General features: G+C 39.0%; 1 pseudogene; it reads left to right on the plus strand.

The window, feature by feature from the left end:
* The first annotated feature begins 1,361 nt into the window (after positions 1–1,361).
* Positions 1,362–27,480, plus strand: LOC134756629 (uncharacterized; annotated as a pseudogene).
* The last annotated feature ends 220 nt before the right edge of the window (positions 27,481–27,700 follow it).

A 27,700-nucleotide genomic window follows, 5' to 3' on the forward strand; every position in this document is an offset into this window, starting at 1 on the left:
CTAGTATTTTGCTGAGATTTTTGCTTATATATTCATAAGGGATATTGTGCTATAGTTCTCTTTTTTGTGCTCTCTTTGGCTTTGGTACAAGGATAATGCTGTTATCAAAAAATGAATTAGCAAGTATTCCTTCTTCATATATTATGTCAGAAGAGTTTGAGAAGAAATGGTATTAATTCTTCTTTAAATATTAGGTTGACTCGCCGGTTAATGCAGCTATTTGGTCATAAATGTTTCTTTGTTAATCGCTTTCGATTACTAATTCAATCTCCTAGGTTATAGGTCTATTCAGATTTTCTCTCTCTTCTTGAGCCACTTTGGTAATTTGTGTCTTTCTAGTGATTCGTCCATTTCATGCAGGGCACCTAATTTGTTGTTAGACAGTTGTTCACAGTATACTCCTGTAATCCTTTTGTATTTCTGTAAAGTTGGTAGTAATGGCTCTGCTTTCATTTATTATTTTAATAATTAATCTTCCATCTTCTTCTCAGTCAATATAGTGAAAGGCTTGATCTTTCAAAGAATCTATGTTTATTCATTCTACTGCTCTCCAACCTTCTATTTTATTGATTTATGCTCTAATTATGCTCTTTATTATTTCTTTCCTTCTGCTAGCTTTGGATTTAGTCTTTTTTGTTTCTTCCACTGTCTTTAGGTATAGAGTGAGGATATTGATTTGAGATTTTTCTTAAATGTAGTTGTTCATATCCATACATTTTCCTTTGAACTCTACTTTCACTGCATTCAATAAGTTTTGGTATGTTTTGTTTTTATTTTAATTTGTCTCAAGATATTTTATAATTTTGCTTGTGATTTATTTTTTCACTCACTGGTAGTTGAAGACTCTATTGTTTAATTTCCACATTTTCGTGAATTTTCCAGTTTTCACGTATTTATCTGTTGTTTCTTCCATTGTGGTTTTAAATTATATTTTGTATGATTTCAAACTTTTAAAAATGATTAGGACATATTTTGTGGACGAAGATATGGCCTATCCTAGAGAAAGTTTCACATACACTTGAAAAGAATGTATATTCTGCTGTTGTTGGAAGGACTGTCCTGTATATGCATATTAGCTCTCAGTGGCTTATACTGTTGTTTAACTCTTGTATTTCTCATGAAGCTTCTGTCTGGTTTTTCTATCCATTAATTAAAATGAGGTATTGAAGTGTCCAACTGTGACTATAGAACTGTAGGTTTATCCTTTCAATCCTGTTAATTATTTCAGCTTTACTGAGGTGTAATAGAGAAATAAAAATTGTATATGTGATGCATTTATATATGCACATTCTGAAATGATTACCAAAATGAAGTCAATTAACATGTTAATTACTTCACTGAATAGTTACCTTTTTGTGTGCATGTGTGGGATAAGAAAACTTAACTCTATCTCCTGTGACTGCAGAGTGGCCATTCCAGCTGCTCCAGGCTCCAGCAGAGGAAGACTGGGGCAGGTGGCACCACCGGGGGGACCTCAGGCCTGGCGCGCACGCATTCCAGAGGCCACCCAGACCATGCTCCGCAGCCTGGGCGCCCAAGCTGCAGTCACCCTCTGTGTGCAGGCAGCAGCTGCCTGGCAACCCGAGCCCGCTTGCGCTCCCAGCCTCGCAGAACCAGGGCCAGGTGTCCTAGTGGCTGTGGCCAAGCCAGGCATTCTGCCGGGCGGCAGCGGCTGCACAGGAGCGAGAACTGAGAACCCGCCGCTCAACCCCACATGGCGTGACTGCCGAGTGCCCATGGCAGCGGCCCCGATCTCCCTCAGGTGGAGGAGTGGGTGGGAGGTACGGCCTGGGGGCCCTCAGGCTGGGCTCGCTGGCGATACAGAGGCCGAACAGGCCATGCACCTCCAGCCCCCCTTGGCTCCCGAACTGCAGCCACCTTCTGTGTGCAGGCAGCAGCCTCCAGGCAACTCCCGAGCCCGCCCGCACTCCGCACATCTCGGAACGAGGGCCAGATGTCTCTGTGGCTTTGGCCAAGGCAGGCGGTCAGCCCTGCAGCTGCTGCACTGGGGCGGGAAGCCTCCCTCAGCCCCATCCCCAGTGGCTGCAGAGGGCCCCTGGCTAGAGGTATGGAGCTCTGGCAGAGGAGGAGCCAGGCAGGGGCAGGGTCTGACTTGACTATTTGGAATTACAATACACTTCACTCATCAACCTCAGAACATACACTGGAGTATCATCTGCGTGCAGATGAGTATACTGCTCAAAGCGATTTACAGATTCAATGCTTTTCCTATCAAACTACTAATGTCATTTTTCACAAAATAGAAAACATCTAAAATTTATATGGAACCTAAAAGGAGTCTGAATAGCCAAGCCAAAGCAATACTAAGCCTAGAGACATAGGCTAGAGACATCATATTACATGGCTTCAAACTATACTAGAAGACTATAGTAATCAAAACAACATGGTACTGGTAGAAAAACAGACACGTAGACCAATGGAACAGACTAGAGTACTAGAAACTAAGGCCACATGCCTGAAACCATCACATCTTTAACAAAGTTGACAAAAGTAAGCAATGGGAAAAAAGACTTTTTATTTAATAAATAATGTTGGGATAACTGGCTAGTCATATGCAGAAGAATAAAACTAGATCCTCATATTTCACCAAATACAAAAATTAGCTTAAGATGGATTAAAGAGTTAAATGTAAAATCTCAAGTTGTAAAACACCTAGAAAAACCTAGGAAATACTTTTCTTGATAATGGCCTTGGCAAATAATTTATGGCTAAGTCCTCAAAAGCAATTGCAACTAAAACAAAAATTGACAAGTGGGATTTAATTAAACTGGAAAACTTTTGCACAAGAGAAACTATCAAGGTATTAAAGGGATAACCCACAGAATGAAAGAAAATATTCACAAACTACGCATCTAACAGAGGTCTATTTTTCAGAACCTATAATGAACTTAAATCAACAAGCAAGGAGCAAGTAACTCCATTAAAAAGTGGGCAACAGGACATGAACAGACACTTCTCAAAAGAAGACATACACACAAGCACCCAACAAACATATGTAAAAGTGCTCATCATCATTATTTATTAGAGAAATGCAAATCAAAACCGAAAGGAAATACCATTTCACACCAGTCAGAATGGCTTTTTTTGAAAAGTCAAAAGAAAAACACATATTGGTGAAGATTTAGAGAATAGAGAACACTTATACACTTTCTGAAGGAATGTAAATTAGTTCAGCCACTGTGGAAAGCAGGTTGGGGATTTCTTAAAGAACTGAGAGTTCAACTACCATTCAACCCAGTAACCCCATTACTGGGTATATACCCGATAGAAAATAAATATCCTATCAAAAAGACACATGTAGCCATATTTTTATCACAGCAGTATTCAAAATCACAAAGACATAGACTTAACCCAGGCGTCCATCAGTGGTGGTCTGGATAAAGACTCATGGAATACTACACAGCCATAAAAAACTCAAAATTATGCCATTTGAAGCAACATGGATGCATTGTTTCCAGCAAACTAATGCAAAAGCAAAAAACAAAATACTGCATGTTCTCCTTCATAAGTGGGAGCTAAATGCTGGGTACACATGGTCATAATACAGAGGGGTGGGAGGGGCCAGGACTGGTGGCTCATGCCTGTAATCCCAACACTTTGAGAGGCCAAGGTGAGCGGATCACCCGAGGTCAGGAGTTTGAGACCAGCCTGGCCAACATGGTGAAACCCCGCCTCTAATGAAAACACAAAAATTAACTGGGCATGGTGGCTGGCGCCTGTAATCTCAGCTACTAGGGGGCCTGAGGCAGAGAGTCGCTTGAACCCGTGGGGCAGAGGTTGTAGTGTGCCCAGATCACGCCACATCACTCCAGCCTGGGCGACGGAGCAAAACTCTGTCTCAAAAACAAACAAACAAACAAACAAACAAAAAAGAGGGAGGAGGGAGGGAATACAGATTGATTAAAACTACCGATTGGTTAGTGTCCTCTCTACCTTGGTAATGAATTCATTCATTTAATTCATAATTCATTCATTCAATTCATAATTCAGTTCCCCCGAGAAAAAAATATTCACTTGTCATTAAAATCTCTCTGTGTCTTACTGATTTCAGATAGAAGTTAAATTTCACCTTAATAATAGAAACAAAATAACTAGTTAAACTGACAAAAACTAATAAACATTTGCTCAAATTTACTGACAAGAGTCATGGGTATTTCATATAATAGTAACATTCTACCAGTTTTAAGTAAAATAAATGAGGAAACAAACTTAACTCCATCGCCTACTGGGAGGGATGTGCCCCCGCTCCCAGGTGAGTGGGACCCTGCGCTCTGGGCGGGTTCTGCCGTGGCCTCTGGCACCTCTTGTTGGCAGCGTCGCCGTTGCAGGCACAGGGCAGGCATTGGAGGGCTGGCAGCGGGCCAGGCCCAGGCGACTTCTTTGCCAGGGGCTGGGCAGGTGCGGAGAGGGGCGGAGCTGTACTGCCCTGGGCGAGGGAGCCTCCCTCTCTGGACGGTTCACTGCCCCTGCCCCAGGAGGGCGCTGCGGAAGCTGGGTGGGGAAGGGGAGGGATGAGGGGACGCAGGCTAGGCCAGGTGGCCCCTTAGACCTGGGTGATGCAGGAGGGGCTGTGGGAGACCAGAGAAGACCCAGAGCAGAAACCGGGAACTGATACCTCTGGCTGAATATTTGTCCTCTTCCTGAAGTTTGAAAGTAAGTTATTTCATTAAAGTTTAATTTTATTATAAAAGTAACAACTATTAAAAATTCCCTGTAGTCACTGGAATGACAAATTTTGGTGCAGTTTCAGCATAACAATCTTTGGAGTTTTTAGATATTGTAATTATTCAAATTGTGGCCATATTTCAAAATATATGCCATATATTTTTATGGCATCCACCCCTGTGTCCCTGTGTCCCGCATCCGCCTCTGTGTCCCTGCTGGCTCAGGAAAAGAGCTTCTTCCTCCTTCCGCATACTCGAATCAGGCCGTCCTCTCTCCGGCGCCTGAGGCGGTCATGGGGACAGCCTGCCCTCGAATAGCCTGAGAAAGCCTGGCCTGTGCCCTGTGCTCGGCCTGGTGTCCTGGCTCGTGCCCCTCAGAGCCCCGCACAAAGCAGTGTGACAGGTGTGGAAGGACCCAGCACCAGGCAGCAGTGAGCGGATGGATGCTCCAGGGATGTGGGACTGCTGGCAGTCAAGAATCCATTGCCAAATTCCATGGCATAATTTTGGATATTTTTCCCTTATATTTTTGTGTAAGGCTTTCAGACTTACACATTTTGAGTTTTTAAAAAAATATAGTATAAACTACAATTCTGACTTCTGTATTTTACATGTTGATAGCAAGTCTTCATACCGTTTTTTGTTAAAGGGGGCTATTCCCTCTCCATAATTTGGCCTTTGCACCCTTGTTGAAGATCATTTTGACCATATATACAAGGCTTTTGTGGAGAGGGGGGTCTCTATTATTTACTATGTCTACATGTCTTGATTTAATACATTTCCTTTAGATTTTATCCTTTTTACTTTTTGAGACAGGTTCTCTGTCATCCAGGCTGGGGTGCACTGGTGCGACCATGGCTCACTGCAGCCTTGCTCTCCCAGGCTTAAACAATCCTCTCACCTCAGCCTCTGGAATATCTGAGACTACAGGTTCATGTCACATTGCCAGGTTAATTTTAATTTTAATTTTTTTTGTAGCGATGGGTGTTCTCACTATGATGCCCAGTGTGGTTTGAACTCCTGTGTTCAAGCAATCCTCCTACTTCAGCCTCACAAAATGCTGAGGTTACACGTCTAAGCCATAGAACCTGGCCTCAAAATACCACATTTGAAAAGAATTCAACAGCACTGCAATTAGTTTTTGATTTAAAAATTGTGAGGGCTCCACACTTGACATTCTTTTCCAAGTTTAATTGGCTATTTTCAGTCTTGAGATTTCATATGTTTTAGAATTTTGTATTTCTGCAAGTAAATATTGTTATGATTTATGTAGCTATTGCATTTAATCTGTTGTTGATTTTGTTAATATAGACTTAAGAATATTGTTTTCTAATTTATGAATATGGGATATCTTTTCAATTGTCTAATCTGTAAATATAGAACATCTTCCCCATTGTTTGTGACTTTTCTTCAACAACATCTTATATCTTCCAGTATACTAGTCTTACATCTCTTTGCTTGTTTATTCCAAAGTATATTCTTCTTAATGCTATTTTTAATGGAATTTTGAAAACTTGGATTGTACCTTGTAATGAAGATAAACACACTTAATTTTGTATTCTGCAATTTTGCTAAATGCAACTATTAGTTCTAACAGATATTGTTTTCAGCATATAGGATTTTTTGTATATAACATCGTGTCATAAGTAACAGGTAATTTTACTTCTTCCTTTAGAATGTGGATCTTCTCTTTTTTTCGTTCCCTAGTTGTTTTGCCACTGCTATTTTTGAATAGATGTGGCAACAGTGAATATCTTGCCTTATTATTAATCTTAGAGGATAAACTTTCCACACTTCAGAATTCAGTATAATATTAGTGATGATTGTTTTCGTTTTTTTGTTTTTGTTGTTGTTTTCACTTTTCTGAGATAGGATCTTGCTCTGTCAACCAGGCTGGAGTGCAGTGTCATGATCTGGGCTCACTGCAACCTCCACCTCCCGAGTTCAAGCTATTCTCATGCCTCAGCCTCCCTGGTAGCTGGAACTACAGGCACACACCACAACGTCAAGCTAATGTTAATATTTTTTGTAGAGACAGGGATTCACCATGTTGGTCAGGCTGGTCTGGAACTCCTGACCTAAAATCATCCACCCACCTCAGCCACCCAAACTGCTGGGACTATAGGCATGAGCTGTTGAACTCAGTTGGTGATGAGTTATTTACATATCTTTTGCTATGTTAGTTTCCTTTTATTTCTAGTTTAATGAGTGTTTTTTTATCTTGAAAAGATGATTAATACTGTCAGTTGACTTTTCTGCATTATTTGAGACGATTGTGTGGTTTATATCTTTTACTCTGTTAATATGATATATTAAATTGATTGATTTAAACTCTCATTCCAATATGGCCAAATAGGAAGAGCTCTGGTCTGCAGCTCCCAGTGTGATCAATGCAAGATGGTTGATTTCTGCATTTCCAACTGAGCTATCTGATTCATCTCATTGGGACTGGTTGGACAGTGATATCATCCCATGGAGGGTGAGCTGAAGCAGGGCAGGGCATCAACTCACCCAGGAAGTGCAAGAGGTTGCAGGATTTTCCTTTCCTAGCCAAGGGAAGGCATGACAGACTGTACCTGGAAAAACAGGACACTCTCACCCAAATACTGCACTTTTCACACAGTCTTAGAACCTGGCCGACCAGGAGATTCTCTTCTGTGCCTGGTTCATTGGTTCCCACACCCATAGAGCCTTGCTCACTGCTAGCGCAGCAGTCTGAGATTAACCTTCATGCTGCAGCTGAGCAGGTGGAGGTGAATCCACAATTTTTGAGGTTTGAGTAGGTAAACAAAGTGGCCAGGAAGCTTGAACAGGGTAGAGCCACTCAGCTCAGCAAGGCCTACTGCCTTTATAAACTCCACCTCTGTGGGCAGGGCATAGCTGAATAAAAGGCAGCAGAAACTTCTGCAGACTTAAACGTCCCATCTGACAGCTCTGAAGAGAGCAGTGGTTCTCCTGGCATGGTGTTTGAGCTCTGAGAATGGACATACTGCCTCCTCAAGTGGGTCACTGAACCCCATGTAGCCTAACTGGGAGACACCTCATAGTAAGGGCCAACAGACACCTCATACAGGCGGGCTCCTCTCTAGATACCCAGGCAAACAGTGTCCAGAGTGGACCTCCAGCAAACTGCAACAGACCTGCACCTGAGGGACCTGACTGTTAGAAGGAAAACTAACAAACAGAAAGGAATAGCATCAACATAAACAAAAGGGACATCCACACAAAAACCCCATCTGTAGGTTACCAACATCAAAGACCAAAGGTAGATAAAACCACAAAGATGGGAAGAAACCAGAGCAGAAAACCTGAAAATCCTAAAAACCAGAGCACCTCTTTTCCTCCAAAGGATTGCAGCTCCTCACCAGCAACGGAACAAAGCTGGAGGGAGAATGACTTTGACGAGTTGACAGAAGGAGGCTTCAGAAGGCTGGTAATAACAAACTTCTCCGAGCTAAAGGAGTATGTTTGAACACATCACAAGGAAGCTAAAAACCTTGAAAAAAGGTCAGACCATGGCTAACTAGAATAAGCAGTGTAGAGAATACCTTAAATGACCTTATGGAGCTGATAACCATGGCACAAGAACTTTGTGACACATGCACAAGCTTCAATAGCTTATTCAATCCAGTGGAAGAAAGGATATCAGTGATTGAAGATCAAATTAATAAAATAAAGTGAGAAGAGAAGTTTAGAGTAAAAAGAGTGAAAAGAAATGAATAAAGCCTCCAGGAAAAATGGGACTATGTGAAAAGACCAAATCTACGTTTGCTTGGTGTACCTAAATGTGACAGAGAGAATGGAACCAAGCTGGAAAACACTCCTTAGGATGTTATTCAGGAGAATTTTCCCAACGTAGCAAGGCAGGCCAACATTCATATTCAGGAAATACAGAGAACACCACGAAGATACTTCTGGATAAGAGCAACCCCAAGATACTAATTGTCAGATTCACCAGGGTTGAAATGAAGGAAAAAATATTAAGGGCAGCCAGAGAGAAAGGTCGAGTTACCCACAAGGGGAAACCCATCAGACTAACAGCGGATCTCTCAGCAGAAACCCTAGAAACCAGAAGAGAGTGGGGGCCAATATTCAAGATTCTTAAAGATAAGAATTTTCAGCCCAGAATTTCATATCCAGCTAAACTAAGCTTCATAAGTGAGGGAGAAATAAAATCCTTTACAGAGAAGCAAATGCTGAGAGATTTTGACACCACCTGGCCTGCCTTAAAAGAGCTGCTGAAGGAAGCGCTAAACATGGAAAGGAACTACCGGTACCAGCCACTGCAAAAAATATGCCAAATTGTAAAGACCATCGATACTATGAAGAAGCTGGATCAATTAACGAGAAAAACAGTGAGCTAACATAACAAGGACAGGATCAAATTCACACATAACAATATTGACCTTAAATGTAAATGGGCTAAATGCCTCAATAAAAAGACATAGACTGTCAAATTGGATAAAGAGTCAAGACCCATCAGTGTGCTGTATTCAGGAGACCCATCTCACATGCAGTTGCACACACAGGCTCAAAATAAAGGGATGGAGGAAGATCTACCAAGCAAATGGAAAGCAAAAAAAATTAAAAATTAAAAAAACGTAGGGGTTGCAAGCCTAGTCTCTGATAAAACAGAATTTAAACCAACAAAGATCAAAAGACACAAAGAAGGCCATTACGTAATGGCAAAAGGATCAATTCCTCAAGAAGAGCTAACTACCCTAAATATGTATGCACTCAATACAGGAGCACCCAGATTCATAAAGTAAGTCCTTAGATACCTACAAACAGACTTAGACTCCCACACAATAATAATGGGAGACTTTAACACTCCACTGTCAATATTAGACAGATCAACAAGACAGAAGGTTAACAATGATATCCAGGACTTGAACTCAGCTCTGCACCAAGCGGACCTAATAGAAATCTACAGAACTCTCCACTCCATATCAACAGAATAAACATTCTTCTCAGCACCACATCACACTTATTCTAAAATCGATCACATAATTGGAAGTAAGCCCTCCTCATCAAATGTAAAATAACAGATATCACAACAAATTGTCTCTCAGATCATAGTGCAATCAAATTAGAATTTAGGATTAAGAAACTCACTCAAAACGGCACAAATACATGGAAACAGAACAACCTGCTCCTGAATGGCTACTGGGTAAATAACGAAATGAAGGCAAAAATAAAGATGTTCTTTGAAACCAGTGAGAACAAAGACAAAAAACACCAGAATCTCTAGGACACATCTAAAGCAGTGTGTAGAGGGAAACTTATAGCACTAAATGCCCACAAGAGAAAGGAGGAAAGATCTAAAATTGACAGCCCCACATCACAATTAAAAGAACTAGAGAAACAAGAGCAAAAAATTCAAAAGCAAGCAAAAGGCAAGAAAGATCAGGGCAGAACTAAAGGAGAGAGAGACCCAAAAACCCTTAAAAAATCAATGAATTTAGAAGCTGATTTTTTGAAAAGATCAACAAAATTGATAGACCAGTAGCAAGACTAATGAAGAAAAAAGACAAGAATCAAATAGACACAATAAAAAAAGATAAATGGTATATCATCACCGATCCCACAGAAATACAAACTACCATCAGAGAATACTATAAACTCCTCTACACAAATAAACTAGAAAATCTAGAAGAAATGGATAAATTCCTGGGCACATACACCCTCCCAAGATTAAACCAGGAAGAAGTTGAATCTCTGAATAGACCAATAACAGGCTCTGAAATTGAGGCAATAATTAATAGCATACCAACAAAAAATATCCAGGACCAGATGGATTCACAGTTGAATCCTACCAGAGATACAAAAAGGAGCTGGTACCATTCCTTCTGAAACTATTCCAATCAACAGAAAAAGAGGAAATCCTCCCTAATTCATTTTATGGGACCAGTATCATCCTGATACCAAATCCTGGTAGAGACAAAACAAAGAAAGAGAATTTTAGACCAATATCCTTGATGAACATCATTGTGAAAATCCTCAATAAAATACTGGCAAGTGGAATCCAGCAGCACATCAAAAAGCTTATCCACTACGATCAAGTAGTCTTCATCCCTGGAATGCAAGGCTGGTGCAACATACACAAATTAATAAATGTAATCCATCACAGAAACAGAATCAATGACAAACACCACACGACTATCTCCATAGATATAGAAAAGGCCTTTGACAAAATTCAATAGTCTTTCCTGCTAAAAACTCTCAATAAACTACATATTGATGAAATGTATCTCAAAATAATAACAGCTATTTATGACAAACCCACAACCAATATCATACTAAATCAGTAAAACTGGAACCATTCCCTTTCAAAACTGACACAAGACAAGAATGCCCTCTCTCACCTCTCCTATTCAAAATAGTGTTGGAAATTCTGGCCAGGGCAATCAGGCAAGAGAAAGAAACAAAGGTATTCATTCAATTAGGAAGTCAAATTATCTCTGTTTGCAGATGACATGATTGTATATTTAGAAAACCCCATCATCTCAGCCCAAAATCTCCTTAAGCTGATAAGCAACTTTAGCAAAGTCTCAGGATAAGAAACCAATATGCAAAAATCACAAGCATTTCTATACACCAATAACAGACAAACAGTGAGCCAAATCACGAGTGAGCTCCCATTGACAATTGCTACAAAGAGAATAAAATACCTTGGAATACATCTTACAAGGGATGTGAAGGACTCCTTCAAGGAAAACTACAAATCACTGCTCAACGAAATAAAAGAGGACACAAACAAATGGAAGAACATTCCATGCTCATGGATAGGAAGAATCAATATTGTGAAAATGATCATACTGCCATAGGTAATTTACAGATTCAATGTCATCCCTATCAAGCTACCAATGGCTTTCTTCACAGAATTAGAAAATACTACTTTAAAGTTCATATGGAACCAAAAAAGAGCCCATATCGCCAAGACAATCCAAGCAAAAAGAACAAAGCCAGAGGCATCACACTACCTGACTTCAATCTATACTACAAGGCTACAGTAACCAAACAGCATGGTACTGATATCAAAATAGATCTATAGACCAATGGAACAGAACAGAGGCCTCAGAAATAACACCACACATCTACAGCCATGTGACCTTTGACAAACCTGACAAAAACAAGCAATGGAGAAAGGATTCCCTATTTAATAATTGGTGCTGGGAAAAATGGCTAGCCATAGGTAGAAAGCTGAAACTGGATCCCTTCCTTACACCTTATACACAAATTAATTCAACAGGGATTAAAGACTTAAATGTTAGGCCTAAAACCATAAAAACCCTAGAAGAAATCCTAGACTACACCATTCAGGACATAGGCATGGGCAAAGATTTCATCACTAAAACACCAAAAGCAACGGTAACAAAAGCCAGAACAGACAAATCAGATCTGATTAAACTAAAACACTTCTGCACAGCAAGAGAAACTACCAACAGCGTGAACAGACAGCCTACAGAATGGGAGAAAATTGTTGGCAATCTATCCATCTGACAAAGGGCTAATATCCACAATCTACAAAAAACTTAAACAAATTTACAAGAAGAAAACACCATCAAAAAGCAGGCAAAGGATATGGACAGACACTTCTCAGAAGACATCTATGCAGCCAACAGACACATGAGAAAATGCTCATCATCACTGGTCATCAGAGAAATGCAAATGAAAACCACAATGAGATACAATCTCACAACAGTTAGAATGGTGATTATTTGAAACTCAGGAAACAACAGATGCTGGAGAGGATGTGGAAAAATAGGAAGGCTTTTACACTGTTGGTGGGATTGTAAATTAGTTCCACCATGTGGAAGACAGTGTGGCCATTCTTCCAGGATCTACAACTAGAAATACCATCTGACCCAGCGATCTCATTACTGGGTATATACCCAAAGGATTATAAATCATGCCACTATAAGGACACATGCACACGTATGTTTATTGCAGCACTATTCACAATAGCAAAGACTTGGAACCAACCCAAATGTCCATCAATGATAGAACTGATTAAGAAAATGCAGCACGTATACACCATGGAATAGTATGCAGCCATAAAAACGGATGAGTTTTTGTCCTTTGTGGGGACTTGGATGAAGCTGGAAACCATCATTTTCAGCAAACTATCACAAGGACAGATAACCAAACACCACATGTTCTCACTCATAGGTGGGAATTTACCAATGAGAACACTTGGACACAAGGCAGGTAACATCACACAATGGGGCCTGTCAGGGGCTGGAGAGCTAGAGGAGAGATAGCAGTAGGAGAAATATCTAATCTAAATGATGAGTTGATGGGTGCAGCAAAACAACATGGCACATGTAAACCTATGTAACAAACCTGCACGTTGTCCACATGTACCCTAGAACTTAAAGTATAATAAAAAAAATAGATTGATTTACATGTGTTGAACAATACTTACAATGGAGAGATAACTCCTTCTTCATCATGGTGTATAATCCTTGCAATATGTTATTGAATTTGGTGTTCTAATGTTCCGAGGAGAATTTTTACATCAATAGTCAACAGAAAAATTGATTTGTAGCTGTATTTTTTTTTCTCCTTAGCTTCTTTGTGGGGTTCGATGTTGTGTTAATGCTGGGCTCATAAAATAAGTTGGAAATTGTTTTCTCTTTTTCATTTTTCTGAAGTAGTTTAAGAAGGGTTGGTGTTAACCCTGCTTTAACATTTTGACAAAAAATATTTTTAATGAAGTGATCCGGGTCTGGGCTTTTTGAGGGGAGGTTGTTGTTACTACTTTTATGCCTATTCAGATTTTTTTATGGTTTATTTTTAGTATAATCTATATTTCTAGACATTTGTCTATATCTCTTAGCTTATCACTTTTTTTGGCATATACTTGGAAGTAAACTTTTATAATCTCTTCTTTTCCTACTTTTGTGACATCAGTAGTAACGGCTCCTCTTCTATTTCTGAATTTAATTATTTGATATATCTTCCTTTTTCTTTTAATCTGTCAGTTTTCTTAATCTTTTCAATAAAACCAAACTTTAATTGATTTTTCCATGGCTTTTAATTGTTATTTATTTATAACTGCTGAAATTCTTATTCTTTACTGATGTTTGGTTACATTTACTAGTTGATTTAGATAGATTTTTTAAATGTACACATTTACTACTACAATTGAATACAAGCTTTAGATGCATTCAATAATTTTGTTATGCTTTGTCTCCAGTTATGCTGAAATTTTCACTGTGGTTTCTTCTTTAACCCATAATGTTGTTTAGGAGTTTGTTACTTGATTTTTATGTATTTGCAAATTTTTAAATTTTTCTGGTATTCACTTCTAGTTCCATTCCATTTTAGTTGTAAATGATACTTCGTATGATTTTAATTTCCTTGAATTGATTTCTTGTGGTCCGATTTGTGATATAGTCTCAAGAATGTTCCATGTGCGCACCAGAAGCATGTGCATTCTGTTGTTGAGAAGACCGTTTCTAAAAGTCTGTTGGATTTGGTTGAATCACTCCTTGCTCAATCCTCTGTCTTCATTTGGTCTGCCAGGTTGTCCTCTCCATTATTAAAGTCTCCTATCATTTTGGTGGTGGTCTCTATTCCTCCCTTTATTTTTATTTTTAATTTTGTTTTTTACACAGACGAACTGTTGCCATCTTGCCCAGGTTACTCTCAACTCCTGGGCTCAAGCCATCCTCCTGCCTCAGCCCCCGCCAAGATGCGGGGATTACAAGCAGGCGTGAGCCACAGTACTCAGCCTATTTCTCCTTTTAATTCTGTCATTATTTGTGTTATGTGTTTGGAATAGTTGCTGATACATGTGCATATTTTAATTATGATATCTTCTTGGAGATTTATTTTTATTATATCATGTCCTTGTTTGTCTTTATGACAGTTTTTTGCTTAAATTCTAATCATCTAATGTAAATGTGACCCACTTTGTTCTATTTTGGCTGCTATTTAGGATGATTTGGTTACCATATAGAATATAATTTTCCATCTCTGCACTTTCAGTCCGTGTTTATCCTTAAACAAACAGAATTTATTTGATTTTATATTTTTATTTTTATAAACAACTTGTAAACATAATTTATTTGATTTTATATTTTTATTTTTATAAATAGAATTTATTTGATTTTATATTTTTATTTTTTCGTGACCTTGTGTCTGTTATTGGAGAATTTAACATTGTTACATATAAGGTTATCATTTGCAGTTAAGGAGTTACTACTGCCATTTTGTTAATTGTATTGTGTTTCTTTTGTAGTTCTTTTATTTATTTTATTTCTTGCTGTCTTCCTTTTTGTCTAATTAGTTTTTGTACTAATATGTTTTTCTTTCTTTTTCTTTTGTATACATTCTACATGTATTATCTTTGTGATTACTATACAGATTACATGAAATGTCTCAAAGTTATAACAATCTAGTTTAATCTGATGTTATCTCCAGTAGCATATAAAAACTCCAGTCTTTTACGTGACTGTCTTTCCCAACACACAAGTTGTTCTTGATGTTACAAATTAGGCCTTTTTATATAATGTATCCTTTAACATACATATAAAATATTTTTGTATATTTTGTGTCAAAATCTATAAGGGAATTAAAATTACTTACCAGATCACAATAATACAGGATGCTATATTTCTCTATATATTTGCTTTACAACAGAGCTTTATAGTATTGTATGGCTTTTTTGGTACTCTCATTTTTTAATCTCAGAGGACTTTCTAGCATTTCTTGAAGAACAAACTTAGTGGTCATAAACTCCTTCATAGTGGTCATAATAAAGGGTATTCAATTAGGGAAAGAAGAAGTCAAATTGTCCCTGTTTGCAGATGACATGATTGTATATCTAGAAAACCCCATGGTCTCAGCCCAAAATCTCCTTAAGCTGATAAGCAACTTCGGCGAAGTCTCAGGATACAAAATCAATGTACAAAAATCACAAGCATTCTTATACACCAATAACAGGCAAACAGAGAGCCAAATCATGAGTGAATTCCCATTCACAATTGCTTCAGAGAGAATAAAATACTTAGGAATCCAACTTACAAGGTGTGTGAAGGACCTCTTCAAGGATAACTACAAACCACTGCTCAATGAAATAAAAGAGGATACAAACAAATGGAAGAACATTCCATGCTCATTGATAGGAAGAATCAATATCATGAAAATGGCCATACTGCCCAAGGTAATTGACAGATTCAATGCCATCCCCATCAAGCTACCAATGACTTTCTTCACAGAATTGGAAAAAACTACTTTAAAGTTCAAATGGAACCAAAAAAGGGCCCACATCACCAAGTCAATCCTAAGCAAAAAGAACAAAGCTGCAGGCATCACGCTACCTGACTTCAAACTATACTCCAAGTCTACAGTAACCAAAACAGCATGTTACTGGTACCAAAACAGAGATACAGACCAATGGAACAGAACAGAGCCCTCAGAAATAATGCTGCTTATCTACAACTATCTGATCTTTGACATACCTGACAAAAACAAGCAATGGGGAAAGTATTCCCTATTTAATAAAAGATGTTGGGAAAACTGGCTAGCCACATGTAGAAAGCTGAAACTGGGTCCCTTCCTTACACCTTATAAAAAAATTAATTCAAGGTGGATTAAAGACCTAAATATTAGATCTAAAACCATAAAAACCGTAGTAGAAAACCTAGGCAATACCATTCAGGACATAGGCATCGGCAAGGACTTTATGTGTAAAACACCAAAAGCAATGGCAACAAAAGCCAAAATTGACAAATAGGTTCTAATTAAACTAAAGAGCTTCTGCACAGCAAAAGAAACTACCATCAGAGTGAACAGGCAACCTACAGAATGGGGGAAAATTTTTCCAATCTACTCATCTGACAAAGGGCTAATATCCAGAATCTACAATGAACCAAAACAAATTTACAAGAAAACCCAAACAACCCCATCAAAAAGTGGGCAAAGGATGTGAACAGACACTTCTCAAAAGAAGATATTTATGCAGCCAAAAGACACATGAAAAAATGCTCATCAACACTGGCCATCAGAGAAATGCAAATCAAAACCACAATGAGATACCATCTCACACCTGTTAGAATGGTGATCATTAAAAAGTCAGGAAACAACAGGTGCTGGAGAGGATGTGGAGAAATAGGAACACTTTTACACTGTTGGTGGGACTGTAAACTAGTTCAACCATTGTGGAAGTCAGTGTGGCTATTCCTGAGGGATCTAGAACTAGAAATACCGTTTGACCCAGCCATCCCATTACTGGGTATATACCCAAAGGATTACAAAACATGCTGCTATAAGGTCACATGCACACATATATTTATTGCAGCACTATTCACAATAGCAAAGACTTGGAACCAACGCAAATGTCCAACAACGATAGACTGGATTAAGAAAATGTGGCACATATACACCATGGAATACTATGCAACTATAAAAAATGATGAGTTCATGTCCTTTGCAGGGATTTTGAGGAAGCTGGAAACCATCATTCTCAGCAAACTATCACAAAGACAAAAAACCAAACACCGCATGTTCTCACTCATAGGTGGGAATTGAACAATGAGAACACATGGACACAGGAAGGGGAGCATCACACACCAGGGCCTGTTGTGGGGTGGAGGGATGGGGGAGGGATAGCATTAGGAGATATACCTAATGCTAAATGACGAGTTAATGGGTGCAGCACACCAACATGGCACGTGTATACATATGTAACCAACCTGCACGTTGTGCACATGTACCCTATAACTTAAAGTATAATAAAAAAAAGAAACAAGGAAAACAACTAATAAAAACTCTATACTGCCATTCTTTCCAACTTTTTGTTGTTTCTCTTCATTCCCTATTTTACAGTCTATGTGTTGGAAATATGTTGTAGTTTTTATTGGTTTATTGTTTACTCTTTCTATTTGAGATTTTTGCACCCCATAATTACCATATTATAATATTCAGTGTTTTTACCTGTGTTATTGCTAATGAGTTCTGTACCTTCAGATGATTTCTTATTGCCCACTAACTTTTTTTCTTTTAGGTTAAGATATCCCTTTAGCATTTCTTGTAGGACAGGTCTGGTGTTAATGAAATCCCTCAGTTTTTGTTTGTTGGAAAAAGTTCTTTTTTTTCCGTCAGGTTTAAAGGACGTTTTTGCCAGATATATTATTCTAAAGTAAAAGTTTTTTTTTTTCTTCAGCTTTTTTAATATGTCATGCCAATCTCACAGCCTGTACATTTTCCCCTGAAAAGTCTGCTGTCAGAAGTATTGGAGTTCCACTGAATGTTATTTGTTTCTCTTCTCTCGATGCTTTTAGAATCATTTCTTTACCCTTAACCTTTGGGAGTTCAGTTAAGTGCCTTGAGGTGGTCTTCTTTGGGTTAAATCTGCTTTATGTTCTGTAACTTTCTGTGACTCGAATGTTGATATCAAATGTTGAGGAATTGTTTATTATTATTTAATATTATTTATTTAAATAAATGTTCAACTCATCTCTTTTTCTACCTCCTCTTTAAGGCCAATAACTCTTAGATTTGCTATTTTGAGGCTATTTTTTAAATTCTACAGGCATGCTTTACTTTTTATTCTTTTTTTACTCCTCTGACTTTGTGTTTTTAAATAGTCTGGCTTCAAGTTCACTAAATCTATCTTCTCCTTGGTCAATTATTTTAAGTAATTCTGATCCATTCTTCAGTATGACAATAGCATTTTAACTTCAGAATTTCTGCTTTATTCTTTTTATTTCAATCTCATTGTTAAATTTATCTGATAGAATTTTGAATTCCTTCTCTGTGTTATATTGTACATTTCTTTGAATTACCTCAACCAGTTATTTTGGATTTCCTGTATAAAAAGTCACATATCTCTGTTTTTCCAGGATTTGTCCCTGGTGCTTTATTTAGCTTGTTTGGTGAGGTCATGTTTTCCTGGATGGCCTTGATACTTGTAGATGTTCATCTCGATCTGGGCATTGAAGAATTCAGTCTTTATTGTAGTCTTCACAGTCTGGGCTTGTTAGTGCCCATTATCTTTGGGAACGCTTTCCAGGTATTCAAAGAAACTTGGGTCCCAAACCCAATAGCAAAGTAGTTTATGCAAACACGTAGAGGTAGTGCCTTGGTGGCCTTGGATTAACATCAAGAAAAATTCTCTTGATTTATCAAGTAGAGACTATTGTTCTCTTCCCTTACTTTCTCTCAAATCAGCAGTCTCTCTTTCTGTACTGAGACATGTGGAGCTGGGGTTGGGGTAACATAAGCACTCCTGTGGCCACCACCACTGAGGCTGTGCTGGTTCACACCTGAGGTAGGCACAGAACTTGGTCTCACCCAAGGCCCACTGCAACCACTACTTGGCTACCATATAAGTTTATTCAAAGCCTTAGGACTCTGTGATTAATAGTTGGCAAAGCCAGCCAGGTTTGTGTCTCTGCCTATAGGGTGGCAAGTTGCCCTAGCCATGAGTGGGTCCACAGATGCTACGTGGAAGCCAGAGATTAAAGCATAGGATCTTCAAAATTTATCTGCTCTTCTATTTTATTGTAGCTAACCTGGCACTTAGGGAATAAGACAAAGTATTTTCTACTCTTCCTTCCCCTGTCTGCAGGCAGAAGAGACTCTTCTATGACTACCAACACTACTGGTCCATGGGGGGTTTCTAACAAATTATCATCACTTTCTCACTTAAAGTCCAAGGACACTAGTTAGCTTGTGATAAATTCTGCAATGCCTGGGACTCGACCTTTGGCCCAGGGCAAGTGCAGAAATGCTGACCACGAAGACCCTAGGCCTGGACTCAGGGACTCTAAGAATCTGCTTGGTGATCTACCCCACTGTGGTTGAGCTGGTATATCAGGTGCAATGCAGAGTTCCCTTTAATTTCCCCCCTGCTTTTCTCAAACAGAAGTCTTTCACTATAGCTACCACAGCTAGAAATGTACTGGGTCACACTTGAAGTTAGCACTTCTCAGAGCCCAATGTCCATGGTGTATCACCTGTTTGACACTTTTTTTTATTCTGGGTACAGGGGTTCTTTAGTCAGCAGGTGATTAATTCTGCCAGGTCTTTACTGACATGGCAGCATTGAGTTTAATGTAAAGTCCTCCAGTCACTGTGCTCTCCCTCTCCCAAATTCACAGGTTTCTCTGTGTTGTGTGGCTGCTTCTACGTGGGGGGGGGGGGGTGGGGGGGTGGGGGAGTGTTGCTGTGAGCATTCCCTTAGCTGCTCTGGCTGCTGTCTCAGTAGACCCCATACTCCCCACCCTCCACATTCCACTGGCTCTGAGCCCAGCTCGGAGTATGACTTGCCTAACAATTGAAGTCTTTGTGGCCTAGACTGCCCCTTAAGTTCTCTTAGAGTCCAGTAGCACGTCAACTCTTGATGGCAAGACTTGTAAAAACTCAAGCTCCCAACACTAGGATGGGAGGCTTTCCTCTTTCTAGGGTCAATACAAATGCTCCCCCCATTGGCAGATGTCGGCTGAGTACAGTCTGGTTCTGCTCTTCACTGTGACAGGGTAGTAACGAGTTTATTGCAAAGCCTCACAAACTATGTGCTCCCTCTCCCAAACATACTATCTCTGCACGATGTAGCCACTACTGGTGGTTGAAGAAGAGGTGGCATCCGTGCTTCTAGACGGTCTTTTATTTGTTTGTCTTCTCAATGTCTGTTTCAGTGATATGAAGTTAATACCGGGGTACTGTGATTGCTCACCCAATTTTTGGTCCCTTTGACAGTGCTTCTTGAATGTAGTGAGTTGTGAAAATTTGGTGTTTTGTGTGGGGGATGAGAATGTAGTCTTCTATTCTGCCCTCTTACTCTGTATCTGCCTTAAATTTTTTAGATTCAGGGAGTATATTTGCAGGTTTATTACATGGATATATTGTATGATTCTGACCTATTTGGGATATTATTGATCTCATCACCAAGGTAGTGAGCATATATTGTGGGCATATAGTGAGCATATAATTGATCCCATCACCTAGGCAGTAAGCATAGCACTCATCGTTTCTCATCCCCTGCCCTCCTCCTTCCCTCCTTCATCTAATAGTTCCCAGTGTCTATTGTCATCTTTATACTCATGAGTACCCCATGTTTAGATCATACTTATAGGCAAGAACGTGTGGTATTTGGTTTTCTGTTCCAGTATTAATTTCCCTAGGATAATGGCCTCCAGACGTATGCATGTTGCTGCACAGGACATGATTGTATTCTTTTTAATGTGTGCATAGTATTTTATGGTGTATATGTGGCACGTATTTCTATCCAATTTATTGATTCACACATAAGTTAATTCCATGCCTTCCCTATTGTGAATAGCAATATGATGCATATACAAGTGCATGTGGGGTTTCTTTTTGTAGAATTTTTAATTTTCTTTTGGATATATACTCAGTAATGGAATTGCTGGTTGAATGGTACTTCTGTTTTAAATTCTTTGAAAAATCTCCTAACTGCTTTTCACAGTGGCTGAACTAATTTACATTCTCACCAACAGTGTATAAGCATTTGATTTTCTCTGAAGTCTAACCAGAATTTGTTATTTTTTAAATTTTTAATAGTAAGCATTCTGACTAATATGAGATGGTATCTCACATTGATTTGCATTTCTCTGATGATTAGTGATGTTGAACATTAAGAAAACAACCCCATTAAAACACTGACAATGGACATAAGCAGACACTTCTCAAAAGAAGACGAGCGGGGCACAGTGGCTCACGCCTGTAATCCCAGCACTTTGGGAGGACGGGTTGGGCGGATCACAAGGTCAGGAGATCGAGACCATCCTGGCCAACACGGTGAAACCCTGTCTCTACAAAAAATACAAAAAATTAGCCAGAAGTGGTGGCGGGCACCTGTAGTCCCAGCTACTCCGGAGGCTGAGGCAGGAGAATGGTGTGAACCCGGGAGGCGGAGCTTGCAGTGAGCCAAGATTGCACCACTGCACTCCAGCCTGTGCGATAGAGTGAGACTCCGTCTCAAAAAAAAAACAAAACAAAACAAAGATATATAAGTGGGATTATTATTCTATCAAAATATGCTGCCTTTCCTTTGCAAATACAAAATCAAACCATTCGAAAAATCACTTTAATTGTTGGAATTGACAGTATGTTTCCCCTTCTCTATCTCCTTTCCTCTTTTGTGATTTTTTTTCTGATCACTATGAATCCACTCAGCAGAGTAACCTCCATTCTTAATCTGTGTGAATTGTGCTGATGAGTTAGCTCTCTTAAAATCACTAACCAAAAGTTTTAAATTTCCTAGTTAGTAATACATTTTTAGCATGCCACAGGATACTCTTAGAACAAGGACTTCTTGTTCAGGCATTATGGATTATGATGATTAGTTCTCTGGGTTTCTATGAGCTTTGAAATTAAGAGGTAAAAATCTAAAATAAATTGGACTTCATACTATTTATACATTTATTGGGTTTGTTAATTATTCCATAGGAAAACAGTTGAAAGATTTATTAGAATTCAATTCTGTTTCACCATATTTAGAGTTACAAGAAGGGTATTATATTGATGTAATTGACAGACTGAATTAACCTCAGTCATCACGTGTGATTTTTCTAGAGTTTTTTAATGGTGCTGACATTCTCTTCAATATGTCCATGCCTACCTTGGGGTTCTGGGGGAGAGAAGAGTAACTAGTACTACCCATCTAAAACATAATGTTCATTAGTTGGAATAATGGTGTGATATGATAGTCTTCAAGATGATGCCCTCAATTTCTTTCCTCCCTGCATGCATATGCTGCTCTTTACATTGACAGTTAGAGTCGAATCTCCCATTTCTTGAATCTGTGCTAGTCACAATGACTTGCTTTACCAATAGGATGGATCAGAAGTCATATTCTAGGACCTCCAAGGCTAGGTCCTAAGAAGCTTTGTAGTATTTGCCTGTGTGTCTTGGGACCAACTACCACGTTGTGAGGACTCCAGGTAACATGGAGAGGTCAGACAGGTCACTCGGCAGCCAATATGCACATGTGAGTGACCCGTCTAGGCTCTTTAGCCTAGTTGAGCTTTCAGGTGACTTCAGCAGCAGCCAACCAACCTCAACTGCAAGAAAGACTCCAAAAGAGAACTTTTGTAGTGCCCGTCAACCCACAAAACCATGATAAATAACGTTATTTAAAATTACTAAACAAATAATAACAATAAACAATATTAAACAATAAATAATTCCTTAAGTTTTGGAATGGCTTACTATTCAGCAAGAGATAGCTAGAACAACTACTAAATATTGCACAATACTGAATAAGTGTAAGTTTAGTTGTATAATATACTTCTATATTTTAAAGCCATTGACATTTCTGGAAAGAGTGCAAAAGTCAGCACTGATTAAGTGGTTCCCAAGAGAATTTTTCTGTTGTATCTCAACATCATCATTTACCAATGGGTGCTGTATTTTGTTTTTGGAAAATATACATTTTAAAGTTCATTTTAAAAAATATACTAACAGTTGTTTAGAAAGGCTTATGCTATTTTGAAAAAAATTTGAGCGAACCAGAAAAGTATAAACTTTAAGGCTCTAATTATTTTTATATGCTATTTAACCCATAAATCCAAAGTCTGATGACAAATATGTTTATGTAATAATCATATTTGGATAAATAAGTTAAACTAACAGTTTCCTTTTTAAATGATAGGCTTATAATTGGTATGATGTTGAGATGGCTGCCGTGGATGGGCTCATCACCATAATAATATTTTCTCTTTAATGCTTTTTTAGAACATTAAGTGACAACCAGAGAGTCTAAAACTGGGTTACACAGCAGTAATAAAATCAGAGTGACACTTACTTTACAGCAGCAGGATTGAAATTCTTGCTGTTGGGGTTGGTGGCAGCAAACTCAATTATGGGTGTCTTCTGCTTCATGCTTAGATGGTGTGTTGGAACATTTCCTGTTTAGAACTTTCTAACACTTCCTAACTGGAGCTGTTTAAAATAGAAATAAACCCCTCTGATTTTGAATTTAGCCTATTTATTGTTATAATTTGTTCATATGTTTCTACTTTTTAGACTGTGGCTTTCTTGTAGACAGAAATTTTATCTTATACCCCTTTTTCTTCAGCAGTGGTGTGCCTGGCACCTAGTTGAATTGTCAGGTTCATTGAATAAGTAAAGTAAAATTATACTAGAAGTAAACAATTAAATTTATCAATTTTACTCAGAAAATATATAGCTAAGTGTGATGTATGAATAAATTCACTCACTTATTCAAGAAACAGTTTTTAAGTGACTACAGTATGCTATGAGCTAGGAATATGGCAGTAAGCAAATCTCACCTTGTCTCAAACTTCAGTGGATCCAGGAGTCTCTAGAAGTTTAATTCTTGCTCAATCAGCAATTCCTTTTCACTGAAGACTTGACAAGAATGTTTGAGAGGACAAGAGTGTGTGAACTCAGCAGATGTTTTTGATGCACCTACTGTGTGCCAGACACTGTAGTGTCACAGGGTCTGCCTGTGTCTCCTAGGAAAGGTGAAAACTAAGGACAATATTTTAAACAACAAATAATGCCAAGTATGCCACATGATGGAGAAGGAAAGTGCTGGGTCCCGAGTATAACAAGCACTGAGCCTAGCGTGGGGTCCAGGCGTCTCTGGCATGGGGCCCTCCTAGGTCGTGGTTGTCTCTCCTTGTTGCTCCTGCTGTCTTCTTCAGTTACATCTGCTTCTCTGCATTTCCTCAGTTTACAGTGTGTGGGATGCAGTCATCTCTGGACAGGAATAGGCAACTGTGCACATGTTACACCATGCTTGATGCTCTGCATTGATGTACACTGGGCCCAGGTTTCCCTGGTGGACTGCTTGGGCCGTTCCTGTCATCTGGCTCTGAAGTTTTTGTTCACAGAGGTGCAATTGCCAGATGGGGAAGCCACAGATCTGGGGTACTCTGATGAGGCCATTCTCACCCTGCTTATCTTCCTTGACATACCTAACAGATGAAGCTCAGGTGGGTGATGCACCTCAGGCCACAGTGTGGACTGTTGTAACCAAGCGAGTTATAGAGGAACGCTACTGTTTGAGACAAATTAAGGAGTCCTTTATTAGCCGGCGACCGGGAGGCAGCTAACGCTCAAAATTCTCTGGGCCCCGAGGAAGGGGCTGGTTTTGTTTTTATACCATGGTCTAAATAGGGGACGGCGGAGTTTAGCTGAAGCAATTTTTACAGAAGCACAGCTGGCAAAAAGTTAAAAAAATTAATTGGTTACAAAAGCAGTTACAAAAAAAAAATAGTTCCAGGTGCAGGGGCTTAAACTATCACAGAGAGAGAAATGCAGGGGTTTTGGGTGCCATTCACTGAGCACGTCCCCAGGAGCTGCTGGTGCAGCTTGACTCAATATCTTATCAATAAGTGATTCCTGGACGTGCTTTGAGTCAGTTTACACTAGTTATGCCCTTAAGGGAGGGAGGTAAAAGGGGCTGCATGTGAAGAAACTAAAATGGAGTCTGTCCGGCTCTCTCTCCGCTAGGAGAGAGTCACTCAGGTTAAAACAAGGTAGGGTATCACAGGACCATGTACAATTCTTCAAACTCCAGCTGCAACTCTCTTTCTAATTGCTCTCTTAGGACAGCATATTTAGATGGGAGTAAATGGAAGTAATGTTATTAAGGGAGAAGATTAAAATCGATCCCATTTGTAAAAAAGGAAGTAGATTATTTGTAAACTGTAATACTTGTTTTTTAGTGAAGAATCACCTTAAAACTTGGAACCTGGACACAAGATAATTCCTTCATTCTGCAAAAGTTTAGTAGCAAACTATATGCCAGGACTTTGCTAGTTACTAGGAATACGTGGTTGAATATATAGTATAAGATGCCTTGGAGAGTCAGATAGTTTCATATAAATGGCTCATGCAGTATACAGACAGTGGGGTAAAAAGAGACTAGTGAGATGCCCAGAGGACAGACAATAAAGGGTCTTTGAATGCTAGATAAATGTGTTTAGAATTTTCACTCAGGGCTGTTGAAGTTTTTGAAGGTCAATGGTCTCAGAGTTTTAGTGTTTTCAAGCCCTGCTAAGTACTTTTTTTCTAGCTGATGATTGGCCACCATTACTGATCATCTATTGGCTCTGTCTGATTCAGAAATCCTACCACTGAATATTTATGCAAAGGAAAAGAAATCAATGTATCAGAAAGATAACTGTACTTGTATATTTATTGCAACACTATTCACAGTAGCGCAGATATAAAATCAACCCAAATGTCCATCAACAAATGATTGGAGAAAGAAAATGTAGAAAATATACACAATGAAATACTATTCAGGCATAAAAAACAATAGAATCATAACTTTTGCGGACACATGGATGGAACTGGAGGCCATTGTTGTAAGTGAAGCAAGCCAGACACAGAGTAAACATCGTATTTTATCACTCATAAGCGGGTGCTAAAAGATGTGTAGGTATTGATATAGAGAGTGGAATGATAATGGAGACTCAGCAGGGTGAGGGGATGGAAGGAGTGAACAGTGAGAAATTACTTAATGGGGACAATGTGCATTATTCTGGTGATGGATACCTAAAAGCCCTGACTCTCTACTATGTCATCCGTGCTTACAGCAAAATTGCACTTGGAACCCATAAATTTATACACAAAAAGTCTTAGACCTCTCTCTCTTCTCTCATAAGACTCAGAGCTCAGTGATCCCCTTGGATCTCCTCAGCCTGCCGAGTTTGGACTTTCCTACCTAAGGTGATTTTGGGCAGAGACAAGGGAGTGTTTCAGGAAGATGTTCTCAGGCATACGCTTCTAAAGAAAGATGGGAGGCTCTTCTAATGGCCTTTATCTAGTCACTGCTTTAAGCAAGGAATAAAATATCTGTGGCTAAAATTTTAAAAACCATGTTTCCCACCCACCCTTCAGACCTGACAGAAGAGATTTTAGGATTTTAACGGAACAGCTTTTTCCTGACCCAAAAGGGCACAGTAGTACAAAGGCCAATGTCATGTAAGTACCTTTTTCCCATCGGTAAAATAACTTTCAGCTACTATTCCCACAGCTGGAATCAGTACAATGTTTTGACTGAGGTATTGGAAAAGCTCCTATGAGCTCATTATCATTTGGACATATGAGTAATGTAAAATTTAGGCAGAATTTTATTTGAAAGGATTATTTATGCAATTTTTAATTAACTGATTTATATTAGTTATTTCAAACAATAAAAATCAGGTTGCTGTGTTGTAAGCTAGAAATATTTACAATAACACATGGTCTTGATTATCTCACATGATGAATTGAAGATTAAAGCAAAATAATTTATCTTACGAAATTCTGTGACAGTTTCTGTTTCACTTTGCTTAATAGTGACTTCAAACTGTTGTACATATATAGAGAACTCCTGACTAAAGATAATTTTTTTGACTATTGTGCTATGTTTCTGTAACTTTTTAAGATCTAGAGGAACACACATTTAGTCTCATTTGGCCAACTAAATGTTATGGAGTCAGGTTCTGTGTTATGTGTTGAGCATTGAAGGAATGGTGGAGACAAGGCTGCTGCCCTCACGGAGTCTGTGGAGAAAACCTGGTGGAGTGTGGCAGGGAACATGCTGGGAGCATCCCAGGATGCCAAAAGCGCACACAGATGGAACATCTGCCTTAGAACAGGGGAGGGTCAGACAAGGAGAGGTGTCAGGAAAAACAAGGAAAGTTTAATCTGCAGGAATAGAAACACACTTGAGAAATCAATGGGGAATGAAAAGAGAATGGCTGAGCAGCAGCAGATTGTCAAGAAGGACATCAAGAAGGAGCAGCCAAAGAGTTTGATGGAGAACCAGGAGAAAGAAGGTGACACTGAAGCTAAGTGAACGAAATTGTTTCAACATTTCTGGGAAAAAAATGGCGTTCTCTATCTTAACCTTGCTGTTTTATGAGTCATATAGCCACATTCCAGGTTCTGAGAAGTCCAGCACTAAAGATGTTTCTTTTAGTTTGCTTAACCCAGCATTTGCCAGAATAATCTGGGCTCAATGTGTGCGCGCCTGTGTGTTCCACTAATATCTCTCTGGCGCTAGTGCTCTATACAAC

The sequence above is a fragment of the Gorilla gorilla genome, chromosome 11 (genome assembly GCF_029281585.2).
Source record: "Gorilla gorilla gorilla isolate KB3781 chromosome 11, NHGRI_mGorGor1-v2.1_pri, whole genome shotgun sequence".
In the NCBI taxonomy this organism is placed as follows: Eukaryota; Metazoa; Chordata; class Mammalia; order Primates; family Hominidae; genus Gorilla; species Gorilla gorilla.